Source organism: Hyla sarda, chromosome 9 (genome assembly GCF_029499605.1).
Source record: "Hyla sarda isolate aHylSar1 chromosome 9, aHylSar1.hap1, whole genome shotgun sequence".
Classification (NCBI taxonomy): Eukaryota; Metazoa; Chordata; class Amphibia; order Anura; family Hylidae; genus Hyla; species Hyla sarda.
The window spans coordinates 88,385-104,069 of NC_079197.1; the positions used below are offsets into that span (position 1 = coordinate 88,385).

Genomic DNA, 15,685 nt, shown 5'->3' on the forward strand with positions numbered 1-15,685 from the left:
AATATAACTACTATAATACTGCCTCCTATATACAAGAATATATCTACTATAATACTGCTCCTATATACAAGAATATAACTACTATAATACTGCCTCCTATATACAAGAATATAACTACTATAATACTGTCTCCTATATACAAGAATATATCTACTATAATACTGCTCCTATATTCAAGAATATAACTACTATAATACTGTCTCCTATATACAAGAATATAACTACTATAATACTGCCTCCTATATACAAGAATATAACCAATACTGCTCCTATATACAAGAATATAACTACTATAATACTGCCTCCTATATACAAGAATATATCTACTATAATACTGTCTCCTATATACAAGAATATGACTACTATAATACTGCTCCTATATACAAAAATATAACTACTATAATACTGCTCCTATATACAAAAATATAACCACTATAATACTGCTCCTATATACAAGAATATAACTACTATAATACTGCTCCTATATACAAGAATATAACTACTATAATACTGCTCCTATATACAAGAATATAACTACTATAATACTGCTCCTATATACAAGAATATAACCACTATAATACTGCTCCTATATACAAGAATATAACCACTATAATACTGCTCCTATATACAAGAATATAACTACTATAATACTGCTCCTATATACAAGAATATAACTACTATAATACTGCTCCTATATACAAGAATATAACTACTATAATACTGCTCCTATATACAAGAATATAACTACTATAATACTGCTCCTATATACAAGAATATAACCACTATAATACTGCTCCTATATACAAGAATATAACTACTATAATACTGCTCCTATATACAGGAATATAACTACTATAATACTGCTCCTATATACAAGAATATAACTACTATAATACTGCTCCTATATACAGGAATATAACTACTATAATACTGCTCCTATATACAGGAATATAACTACTATAATACTGCTCCTATATACAAGAATATAACTACTATAATACTGCCCCTATATACGAGAATATAACTACTATAATACTGCTCCTATATACAAGAATATAACTACTATAATACTGCTCCCTATATACAAGAATATGACTACTATAATACTGCTCCCTATATACAAGAATATGACTACTATAATACTGTCTCCTATATACAAAAATATAACTACTATAATACTGCTCCTATATACAAAAATATAACTACTATAATACTGCTCCTATATACAAGAATATAACCACTATAATACTGCTCCTATATACAAGAATATAACCACTATAATACTGCTCCTATATACAAGAATATAACCACTATAATACTGCTCCTATATACAAGAATATAACTACTATAATACTGCCTCCTATATACAAGAATATAACTACTATAATACTGCTCCTATATACAAGAATATAACTACTATAATACTGCTCCTATATACAAGAATATAACCACTATAATACTGCTCCTATATACAAGAATATAACTACTATAATACTGCCTCCTATATACAAGAATATACCTACTATAATACTGCTCCTATATACAAGAATATAACTACTATATTACTGCTCCTATATACAAGAATATAACTACTGTAATACTTCTCCTATATACAAGAATATAACTACTATAATACTGCTCCTATATACAGGAATATAACTACTATAATACTGCTCCTATATACAAGAATATAACTACTATAATACTGCTCCTATATACAGGAATATAACTACTATAATACTGCTCCTATATACAGGAATATAACTACTATAATACTGCTCCTATATACAAGAATATAACTACTATAATACTGCTCCTATATACAAGAATATAACTACTATAATACTGCCCCTATATACGAATAATATAACTACTATAATACTGCCTCCTATATACAAGAATATAACCACTATAATACTGCTCCTATATACAAGAATATAACTACTATAATACTGCCTCCTATATACAAGAATATACCTACTATAATACTGCTCCTATATACAAGAATATAACTACTATATTACTGCTCCTATATACAAGAATATAACTACTGTAATACTTCTCCTATATACAAGAATATAACTACTATAATACTGCTCCTATATACAGGAATATAACTACTATAATACTGCTCCTATATACAAGAATATAACTACTATAATACTGCTCCTATATACAGGAATATAACTACTATAATACTGCTCCTATATACAGGAATATAACTACTATAATACTGCTCCTATATACAAGAATATAACTACTATAATACTGCTCCTATATACAAGAATATAACTACTATAATACTGCCCCTATATACGAATAATATAACTACTATAATACTGCTCCTATATACAAGAATATAACTACTATAATACTGCTCCTATATACAAGAATATAACTACTATATTACTGCTCCTATATACAAGAATATAACTACTATAATACTGCTCCTATATACAAGAATATAACTACTATAATACTGCTCCTATATACAAGAATATAACTACTATAATACTGCTCCTATATACAAGAATATAACTACTATAATACTGCTCCTATATACAAGAATATAACTACTATAATACTCCTCCCTATATACAAGAATATAACTACTATAATACTGCTCCTATATACAAGAATATAACTACTGTAATACTTCTCCTATATACAAGAATATAACTACTATAATACTACCTCCTATATACAAGAATATATCTACTATAATACTGCTCCTATATACAAGAATATAACTACTATAATACTCCTCCCTATATACAAGAATATAACTACTATAATACTGCTCCTATATACAAGAATATAACTACTGTAATACTTCTCCTATATACAAGAATATAACTACTATAATACTACCTCCTATATACAAGAATATATCTACTATAATACTTCTCCTATATACAAGAATATAACTACTATAATACTACCTCCTATATACAGGAATATAACTACTATAATACTGCTCCTATATACAGGAATATAACTACTATAATACTGCTCCTATATACAGGAATATAACTACTATAACACTGCTCCTATATACAAGGATATAACCACTATAATACTGCTCCTATATACAAGAATATAACTACTGTAATACTTCTCCTATATACAAGAATATAACTACTGTAATACTTCTCCTATATACAAGAATATAACTACTATAATACTACCTCCTATATACAAGAATATATCTACTATAATACTGCTCCTATATACAAGAATATAACTACTATAATACTCCTCCCTATATACAAGAATATAACTACTATAATACTGCTCCTATATACAAGAATATAACTACTGTAATACTTCTATATACAAGAATATAACTACTATAATACTACCTCCTATATACAAGAATATATCTACTATAATACTGCTCCTATATACAAGAATATAACTACTATAATACTGCTCCTATATACAGGAATATAACTACTATAATACTGCTCCTATATACAGGAATATAACTACTATAATACTGCTCCTATATACAGGAATATAACTACTATAACACTGCTCCTATATACAAGGATATAACTACTATAATACTGCTCCTATATACAAGAATATAACTACTATAATACTTCTCCTATATACAAGAATATAACTACTATAATACTGCTCCTATATACAGGAATATAACTACTATAATACTGCTCCTATATACAGGAATATAACTACTATAATACTGCTCCTATATACAGGAATATAACTACTATAATACTGCCTCCTATATACAAGAATATAACTACTATAATACTGCTCCTATATACAAGAATATAACTACTATAATACTGCCTCCTATATACAAGAATATAACTACTATAATACTGCTCCTATATACAAGAATATAACTACTATAATACTGCTCCTATATACAGGAATATAACTACTATAATACAGCTCCTATATACAAGAATATAACTACTATAATACTGCTCCTATATACAAGAATATAACTACTATAATACTGCTCCTATATACAAGAATATAACTACTATAATGCTGCTCCTATATACAAGAATATATCTACTATAATACTGCGTCCTATATACAAGAATATAACTACTATAATACTGCGCCTATATACAAGAATATAACTACTATAATACTGTCTCCTATATACAAGAATATAACTACTATAATACTGCTCCTATATACAAGACTAGAACTACTATAATACTGCTCCTATATACAAGAATATAACTACTATAATACTGCCTTGTATATACAAGAATATAACTACTATAATACTGCTCCTATATACAAGAATATAACTACTATAATACTGCTCCTATATACAAGAATATAACTACTATAATACTGCTCCTATATACAAGAATATAACTACTATAATACTGCTCCTACATACAAGAATATAATTACTTTAATACTGCTCCTATATACAAGAATATAACTACTATAATACTGCTCCTATATACAAGAATATAACTACTATAATACTGTCTCCTATATCCAAGAATATAACTACTATAATACTGCTCCTATATACAAGAATATAACTACTATAATACTGCTCCTATATACAAGACTAGAACTACTATAATACTGCCTCCTATATACAAGAATATAACTACTATAATACTGCCTTCTATATACAAGAATATAACTACTATAATACTGCCTCCTATATACAAGAATATAACTACTATAATACTGCTCCTATATACAAGAATATAACTACTATAATACTGCTCCTATATACAAGAATATAACTACTATAATACTGCTCCTATATACAAGAATATAACTACTATAATACTGCTCCTATATACAAGAATATAACTACTATAATACTGCTCCTATATACAAGACTAGAACTACTATAATACTGCTCCTATATACAAGAATATAACTACTATAATACTGCTCCTATATACAAGAATATAACTACTATAATGCTGCTCCTATATACAAGAATATATCTACTATAATACTGCCTCCTATATACAAGAATATAACTACTATAATACTGCGCCTATATACAAGAATATAACTACTATAATACTGTCTCCTATATACAAGAATATATCTATTATAATACTGCTCCTATATACAAGAATATAACTACTATAATACTGCTCCTATATACAAGACTAGAACTACTATAATACTGCTCCTATATACAAGAATATAACTACTATAATACTGCCTTGTATATACAAGAATATAACTACTATAATACTGCTCCTATATACAAGAATATAACTACTATAATACTGCTCCTATATACAAGAATATAACTACTATAATACTGCTCCTACATACAAGAATATAATTACTTTAATACTGCTCCTATATACAAGAATATAACTACTATAATACTGCTCCTATATACAAGAATATAACTACTATAATACTGTCTCCTATATACAAGAATATAACTACTATAATACTGCTCCTATATACAAGAATATAACTACTATAATACTGCTCCTATATACAAGACTAGAACTACTATAATACTGCCTCCTATATACAAGAATATAACTACTATAATACTGCCTCCTATATACAAGAATATAACTACTATAATACTGCCTCCTATATACAAGAATATAACTACTATAATACTGCTCCTATATACAAGAATATAACTACTATAATACTGCTCCTATATACAAGAATATAACTACTATAATACTGCCTCCTATATACAAGAATATAACTACTATAATACTGCTCCTATATACAAGAATATAACTACTATAATACTGCTCCTATATACAAGAATATAACTACTATAATACTGCTCCTACATACAAGAATATAATTACTTTAATACTGCTCCTATATACAAGAATATAACTACTATAATACTGCTCCTATATACAAGAATATAACTACTATAATACTGTCTCCTATATACAAGAATATAACTACTATAATACTGCTCCTATATACAAGAATATAACTACTATAATACTGCTCCTATATACAAGACTAGAACTACTATAATACTGCCTCCTATATACAAGAATATAACTACTATAATACTGCCTCCTATATACAAGAATATAACTACTATAATACTGCCTCCTATATACAAGAATATAACTACTATAATACTGCTCCTATATACAAGAATATAACTACTATAATACTGCTCCTATATACAAGAATATAACTACTATAATACTGTCTCCTATATACAAGAATATAACTACTATAATACTGCTCCTATATACAAGAATATAACTACTATAATACTGCTCCTATATACAAGACTAGAACTACTATAATACTGCCTCCTATATACAAGAATATAACTACTATAATACTGCCTCCTATATACAAGAATATAACTACTATAATACTGCCTCCTATATACAAGAATATAACTACTATAATACTTCTCCTATATACAAGAATATAACTACTATAATACTGCTCCTATATACAAGAATATAACTACTATAATGCTGTCTCCTATATACAAGAATATAAGTACTATAATAATGCTCCTATATACAAGAATATAAGTACTATAATACTGCTCCTATATACAAGAATATAACTACTATAATACTGCCTCCTATATACAAGAATATAACTACTATAATACTGCCTCCTATATACAATATAACTACTATAATACTGCTTCTATATACAAGAATATAACTACTATAATACTGTCTCCTATATACAAGAATATAAGTACTATAATAATGCTCCTATATACAAGAATATAAGTACTATAATACTGCTCCTATATACAAGAATATAACTACTATAATACTGCCTCCTATATACAAGAATATAACTACTATAATACTGCTCCTATATACAAGAATATAACTACTATAATACTGCTCCTATATACAAGAATATAACTACTATAATACTGTCTCCTATATACAAGAATATAACTACTATAATACTGACTCCTATATACAAGAATATAACTACTATAATACTGTCCCCTATATACAAGAATATAACTACTATAATACTGTCCCCTATATACAAGAATATAACTACTATATTACTGCTCCTATATACAAGAATATAACTACTATATTACTGCTCCTATATACAAGAATATAACTACTATAATACTGTCTCCTATATACAAGAATATAACTACTATAATACTGTCTCCTATATACAAGAATATAACTACTATAATACTGCTCCTATATACTAGAATATAACCAATACTGCTCCTATATACAAGAATATAACTACTATAATACTGCCTCCTATATACAAGAATATATCTACTATAATACTGCCTCCTATATACAAGAATATAACCACTATAATACTGCTCCTATATACAAGAATATAATTACTATAATACTGCTCCTATATACAAGAATATAACTACTATAATACTGCTCCTATATACAAGAATATAACTACTATAATACTGCCTCCTATATACAAGAATATATCTACTATAATACTGCCTCCTATATACAAGAATATAACCACTATAATACTGCTCCTATATACAAGAATATAACTACTATAATACTGCTCCTATATACAAGAATATAACTACTATAATACTGCTCCTATATACAAGAATATAACTACTATAATACTGCTCCTATATACAAGAATATAACTACTATAATACTGCTCCTATATACAAGAATATAACTACTATAATACTGCTCCTATATACAAGAATATAACTACTATAATACTGCTCCTATATACAAGAATATAACTACTATAATACTGCTCCTATATACAAGAATATAACCACTATAATACTGCTCCTATATACAAGAATATAACTACTATAATACTGCTCCTATATACAAGAACATAACTAATATAATACTGCTCCTATATACAAGAATATAACCACTATAATACTGCCTCCTATATACAAGAATATAACTACTATAATACTGCTCCTATATATAAGAATATAACTACTATAACACTGTTCCTATATACAAGAATATAACTACTATAATACTGCTCCTATATACAAGAATATAACTACTATAATACTGCTCCTATATACAAGGCCTATATACAAGAATATAACTACTATAATACTGTTCCTATATACAAGAATATAACTACTATAATACTGTCCCCTATATACAAGAATATAACTACTATATTACTGCTCCTATATACAAGAATAAAACTACTATAATACTGTCTCCTATATACAAGAATATAACCAATACTGCTCCTATATACAAGAATATAACTACTATAATACTGTCTCCTATATACAAGAATATAACTACTATAATACTGTCTCCTATATACAAGAATATAACCAATACTGCTCCTATATACAAGAATATAACTACTATAATACTGTCTCCTATATACAAGAATATATCTACTATAATACTGCTCCTATATTCAAGAATATAACTACTATAATACTGTCTCCTATATACAAGAATATAACTACTATAATACTGCCTCCTATATACAAGAATATAACCAATACTGCTCCTATATACAAGAATATAACTACTATAATACTGCCTCCTATATACAAGAATATATCTACTATAATACTGTCTCCTATATACAAGAATATGACTACTATAATACTGCTCCTATATACAAAAATATAACTACTATAATACTGCTCCTATATACAAAAATATAACCACTATAATACTGCTCCTATATACAAGAATATAACCACTATAATACTGCTCCTATATACAAGAATATAACTACTATAATACTGCTCCTATATACAAGAACATAACTAATATAATACTGCTCCTATATACAAGAATATAACCACTATAATACTGCCTCCTATATACAAGAATATAACTACTATAATACTGCTCCTATATATAAGAATATAACTACTATAACACTGTTCCTATATACAAGAATATAACTACTATAATACTGCTCCTATATACAAGAATATAACTACTATAATACTGCTCCTATATACAAGGCCTATATACAAGAATATAACTACTATAATACTGTTCCTATATACAAGAATATAACTACTATAATACTGTCCCCTATATAGAAGAATATAACTACTATATTACTGCTCCTATATACAAGAATAAAACTACTATAATACTGTCTCCTATATACAAGAATATAACCAATACTGCTCCTATATACAAGAATATAACTACTATAATACTGTCTCCTATATACAAGAATATAACTACTATAATACTGTCTCCTATATACAAGAATATAACTACTATAATACTGTCTCCTATATACAAGAATATAACCAATACTGCTCCTATATACAAGAATATAACTACTATAATACTGTCTCCTATATACAAGAATATATCTACTATAATACTGCTCCTATATTCAAGAATATAACTACTATAATACTGTCTCCTATATACAAGAATATAACTACTATAATACTGCCTCCTATATACAAGAATATAACCAATACTGCTCCTATATACAAGAATATAACTACTATAATACTGCCTCCTATATACAAGAATATATCTACTATAATACTGTCTCCTATATACAAGAATATGACTACTATAATACTGCTCCTATATACAAAAATATAACTACTATAATACTGCTCCTATATACAAAAATATAACCACTATAATACTGCTCCTATATACAAGAATATAACTACTATAATACTGCTCCTATATACAAGAATATAACTACTATAATACTGCTCCTATATACAAGAATATAACCACTATAATACTGCTCCTATATACAAGAATATAACTACTATAATACTGCCTCCTATATACAAGAATATAACTACTATAATACTGCTCCTATATACAAGAATATAACTACTATAATACTGCTCCTATATACAAGAATATAACTACTATAATACTTCTCCTATATACAAGAATATAACTACTATAATACTGCTCCTATATACAAGAATATAACTACTATAATACTGCTCCTATATACAAGAATATAACTACTATAATACTGCTCCTATATACAAGAATATAACTACTATAATACTGCTCCTATATACAAGAATATAACTACTATAATACTGCTCCTATATACAAGAATATAACTACTATAATACTGCTCCTATATACAAGAATATAACTACTATAATACTGCTCCTATATACAAGAATATAACCACTATAATACTGCTCCTATATACAAGAATATAACTACTATAATACTGCTCCTATATACAGGAATATAACTACTATAATACTGCTCCTATATACAAGAATATAACTACTATAATACTGCTCCTATATACAGGAATATAACTACTATAATACTGCTCCTATATACAGGAATATAACTACTATAATACTGCTCCTATATACAAGAATATAACTACTATAATACTGCCCCTATATACGAGAATATAACTACTATAATACTGCTCCTATATACAAGAATATAACTACTATAATACTGCTCCCTATATACAAGAATATGACTACTATAATACTGCTCCCTATATACAAGAATATGACTACTATAATACTGTCTCCTATATACAAAAATATAACTACTATAATACTGCTCCTATATACAAAAATATAACTACTATAATACTGTCTCCTATATACAAGAATATAACTACTATAATACTGCCTCCTATATACAAGAATATAACCAATACTGCTCCTATATACAAGAATATAACTACTATAATACTGCCTCCTATATACAAGAATATATCTACTATAATACTGTCTCCTATATACAAGAATATGACTACTATAATACTGCTCCTATATACAAAAATATAACTACTATAATACTGCTCCTATATACAAAAATATAACCACTATAATACTGCTCCTATATACAAGAATATAACTACTATAATACTGCTCCTATATACAAGAATATAACTACTATAATACTGCTCCTATATACAAGAATATAACCACTATAATACTGCTCCTATATACAAGAATATAACTACTATAATACTGCCTCCTATATACAAGAATATAACTACTATAATACTGCTCCTATATACAAGAATATAACTACTATAATACTGCTCCTATATACAAGAATATAACTACTATAATACTTCTCCTATATACAAGAATATAACTACTATAATACTGCTCCTATATACAAGAATATAACTACTATAATACTGCTCCTATATACAAGAATATAACTACTATAATACTGCTCCTATATACAAGAATATAACTACTATAATACTGCTCCTATATACAAGAATATAACTACTATAATACTGCTCCTATATACAAGAATATAACTACTATAATACTGCTCCTATATACAAGAATATAACTACTATAATACTGCTCCTATATACAAGAATATAACCACTATAATACTGCTCCTATATACAAGAATATAACTACTATAATACTGCTCCTATATACAGGAATATAACTACTATAATACTGCTCCTATATACAAGAATATAACTACTATAATACTGCTCCTATATACAGGAATATAACTACTATAATACTGCTCCTATATACAGGAATATAACTACTATAATACTGCTCCTATATACAAGAATATAACTACTATAATACTGCCCCTATATACGAGAATATAACTACTATAATACTGCTCCTATATACAAGAATATAACTACTATAATACTGCTCCCTATATACAAGAATATGACTACTATAATACTGCTCCCTATATACAAGAATATGACTACTATAATACTGCTCCCTATATACAAGAATATGACTACTATAATACTGTCTCCTATATACAAAAATATAACTACTATAATACTGCTCCTATATACAAAAATATAACTACTATAATACTGCTCCTATATACAAGAATATAACTACTATAATACTGCTCCTATATACAAGAATATAACCACTATAATACTGCTCCTATATACAAGAATATAACCACTATAATACTGCTCCTATATACAAGAATATAACTACTATAATACTGCCTCCTATATACAAGAATATAACTACTATAATACTGCTCCTATATACAAGAATATAACTACTATAATACTGCTCCTATATACAAGAATATAACTACTATAATACTTCTCCTATATACAAGAATATAACTACTATAATACTGCTCCTATATACAAGAATATAACTACTATAATACTGCTCCTATATACAAGAATATAACTACTATAATACTGCTCCTATATACAAGAATATAACTACTATAATACTGCTCCTATATACAAGAATATAACCACTATAATACTGCTCCTATATACAAGAATATAACTACTATAATACTGCTCCTATATACAGGAATATAACTACTATAATACTGCTCCTATATACAAGAATATAACTACTATAATACTGCTCCTATATACAGGAATATAACTACTATAATACTGCTCCTATATACAGGAATATAACTACTATAATACTGCTCCTATATACAAGAATATAACTACTATAATACTGCCCCTATATACGAGAATATAACTACTATAATACTGCTCCTATATACAATATAACTACTATAATACTGCTCCCTATATACAAGAATATGACTACTATAATACTGTCTCCTATATACAAGAATATGACTACTATAATACTGTCTCCTATATACAAGAATATGACTACTATAATACTGCTCCTATATACAAAAATATAACTACTATAATACTGCTCCTATATACAAAAATATAACCACTATAATACTGCTCCTATATACAAGAATATAACTACTATAATACTGCTCCTATATACAAGAATATAACCACTATAATACTGCTCCTATATACAAGAATATAACCACTATAATACTGCTCCTATATACAAGAATATAACTACTATAATACTGCCTCCTATATACAAGAATATAACTACTATAATACTGCTCCTATATACAAGAATATAACTACTATAATACTGCTCCTATATACAAGAATATAACTACTATAATACTTCTCCTATATACAAGAATATAACTACTATAATACTGCTCCTATATACAAGAATATAACTACTATAATACTGCTCCTATATACAAGAATATAACTACTATAATACTGCTCCTATATACAAGAATATAACTACTATAATACTGCTCCTACATACAAGAATATAACTACTATAATACTGCTCCTACATACAAGAATATAACCACTATAATACTGCTCCTACATACAAGAATATAACTACTATAATACTGCTCCTACATACAAGAATATAACTACTATAATACTGCTCCTATATACAAGAATATAACCACTATAATACTGCTCCTATATACAAGAATATAACCACTATAATACTGCTCCTATATACAAGAATATAACCACTATAATACTGCTCCTATATACAAGAATATAACTACTATAATACTGCTCCTATATACAGGAATATAACTACTATAATACTGCTCCTATATACAAGAATATAACTACTATAATACTGCTCCTATATACAGGAATATAACTACTATAATACTGCTCCTATATACAGGAATATAACTACTATAATACTGCTCCTATATACAAGAATATAACTACTATAATACTGCCCCTATATACGAGAATATAACTACTATAATACTGCTCCTATATACAAGAATATAACTACTATAATACTGCCTCCTATATACAAGAATATAACTACTATAATACTGCCTCCTATATACAAGAATATAACCACTATAATACTGCTCCTATATACAAGAATATAACTACTATAATACTGCCTCCTATATACAAGAATATACCTACTATAATACTGCTCCTATATACAAGAATATAACTACTATATTACTGCTCCTATATACAAGAATATAACTACTGTAATACTTCTCCTATATACAAGAATATAACTACTATAATACTGCTCCTATATACAGGAATATAACTACTATAATACTGCTCCTATATACAAGAATATAACTACTATAATACTGCTCCTATATACAGGAATATAACTACTATAATACTGCTCCTATATACAGGAATATAACTACTATAATACTGCTCCTATATACAAGAATATAACTACTATAATACTGCTCCTATATACAAGAATATAACTACTATAATACTGCCCCTATATACGAATAATATAACTACTATAATACTGCTCCTATATACAAGAATATAACTACTATAATACTGCTCCTATATACAAGAATATAACTACTATATTACTGCTCCTATATACAAGAATATAACTACTATAATACTGCTCCTATATACAAGAATATAACTACTATAATACTGCTCCTATATACAAGAATATAACTACTATAATACTGCTCCTATATACAAGAATATAACTACTATAATACTGCTCCTATATACAAGAATATAACTACTATAATACTCCTCCCTATATACAAGAATATAACTACTATAATACTGCTCCTATATACAAGAATATAACTACTGTAATACTTCTCCTATATACAAGAATATAACTACTATAATACTACCTCCTATATACAAGAATATATCTACTATAATACTGCTCCTATATACAAGAATATAACTACTATAATACTCCTCCCTATATACAAGAATATAACTACTATAATACTGCTCCTATATACAAGAATATAACTACTGTAATACTTCTCCTATATACAAGAATATAACTACTATAATACTACCTCCTATATACAGGAATATAACTACTATAATACTGCTCCTATATACAGGAATATAACTACTATAATACTGCTCCTATATACAGGAATATAACTACTATAACACTGCTCCTATATACAAGGATATAACCACTATAATACTGCTCCTATATACAAGAATATAACTACTATAATACTCCTCCCTATATACAAGAATATAACTACTATAATACTGCTCCTATATACAAGAATATAACTACTGTAATACTTCTCCTATATACAAGAATATAACTACTATAATACTACCTCCTATATACAAGAATATATCTACTATAATACTGCTCCTATATACAAGAATATAACTACTATAATACTGCTCCTATATACAGGAATATAACTACTATAATACTGCTCCTATATACAGGAATATAACTACTATAATACTGCTCCTATATACAGGAATATAACTACTATAACACTGCTCCTATATACAAGGATATAACTACTATAATACTGCTCCTATATACAAGAATATAACTACTATAATACTTCTCCTATATACAAGAATATAACTACTATAATACTGCTCCTATATACAGGAATATAACTACTATAATACTGCTCCTATATACAGGAATATAACTACTATAATACTGCTCCTATATACAGGAATATAACTACTATAATACTGCCTCCTATATACAAGAATATAACTACTATAATACTGCTCCTATATACAAGAATATAACTACTATAATACTGCCTCCTATATACAAGAATATAACTACTATAATACTGCTCCTATATACAAGAATATAACTACTATAATACTGCTCCTATATACAGGAATATAACTACTATAATACAGCTCCTATATACAAGAATATACCTACTATAATACTGCCTCCAATATACAAGAATATAACCACTATAATACTGCTCCTATATATAAGAATATAACTACTATAATACTGCTCCTATATACAAGAATATATCTACTATAATACTGCCTCCTATATACAAGAATATAACTACTATAATACTGCCTCCTATATATAAGAGAGTATATGATGGAGGAGTCCTGGGGTCATATATAGACATTGTACAGTTAGTCA

The 15,685-nt window shown here is 26.8% G+C and overlaps 1 protein-coding gene across 5 annotated transcripts in view; it reads right to left on the bottom strand.

The window, feature by feature from the left end:
• Positions 1-15,685, bottom strand: part of VAV2 (vav guanine nucleotide exchange factor 2) — a gene marked incomplete at its 3' end in the record, with an annotated part of 122,489 nt that overhangs the window by 84,936 nt on the left and 21,868 nt on the right.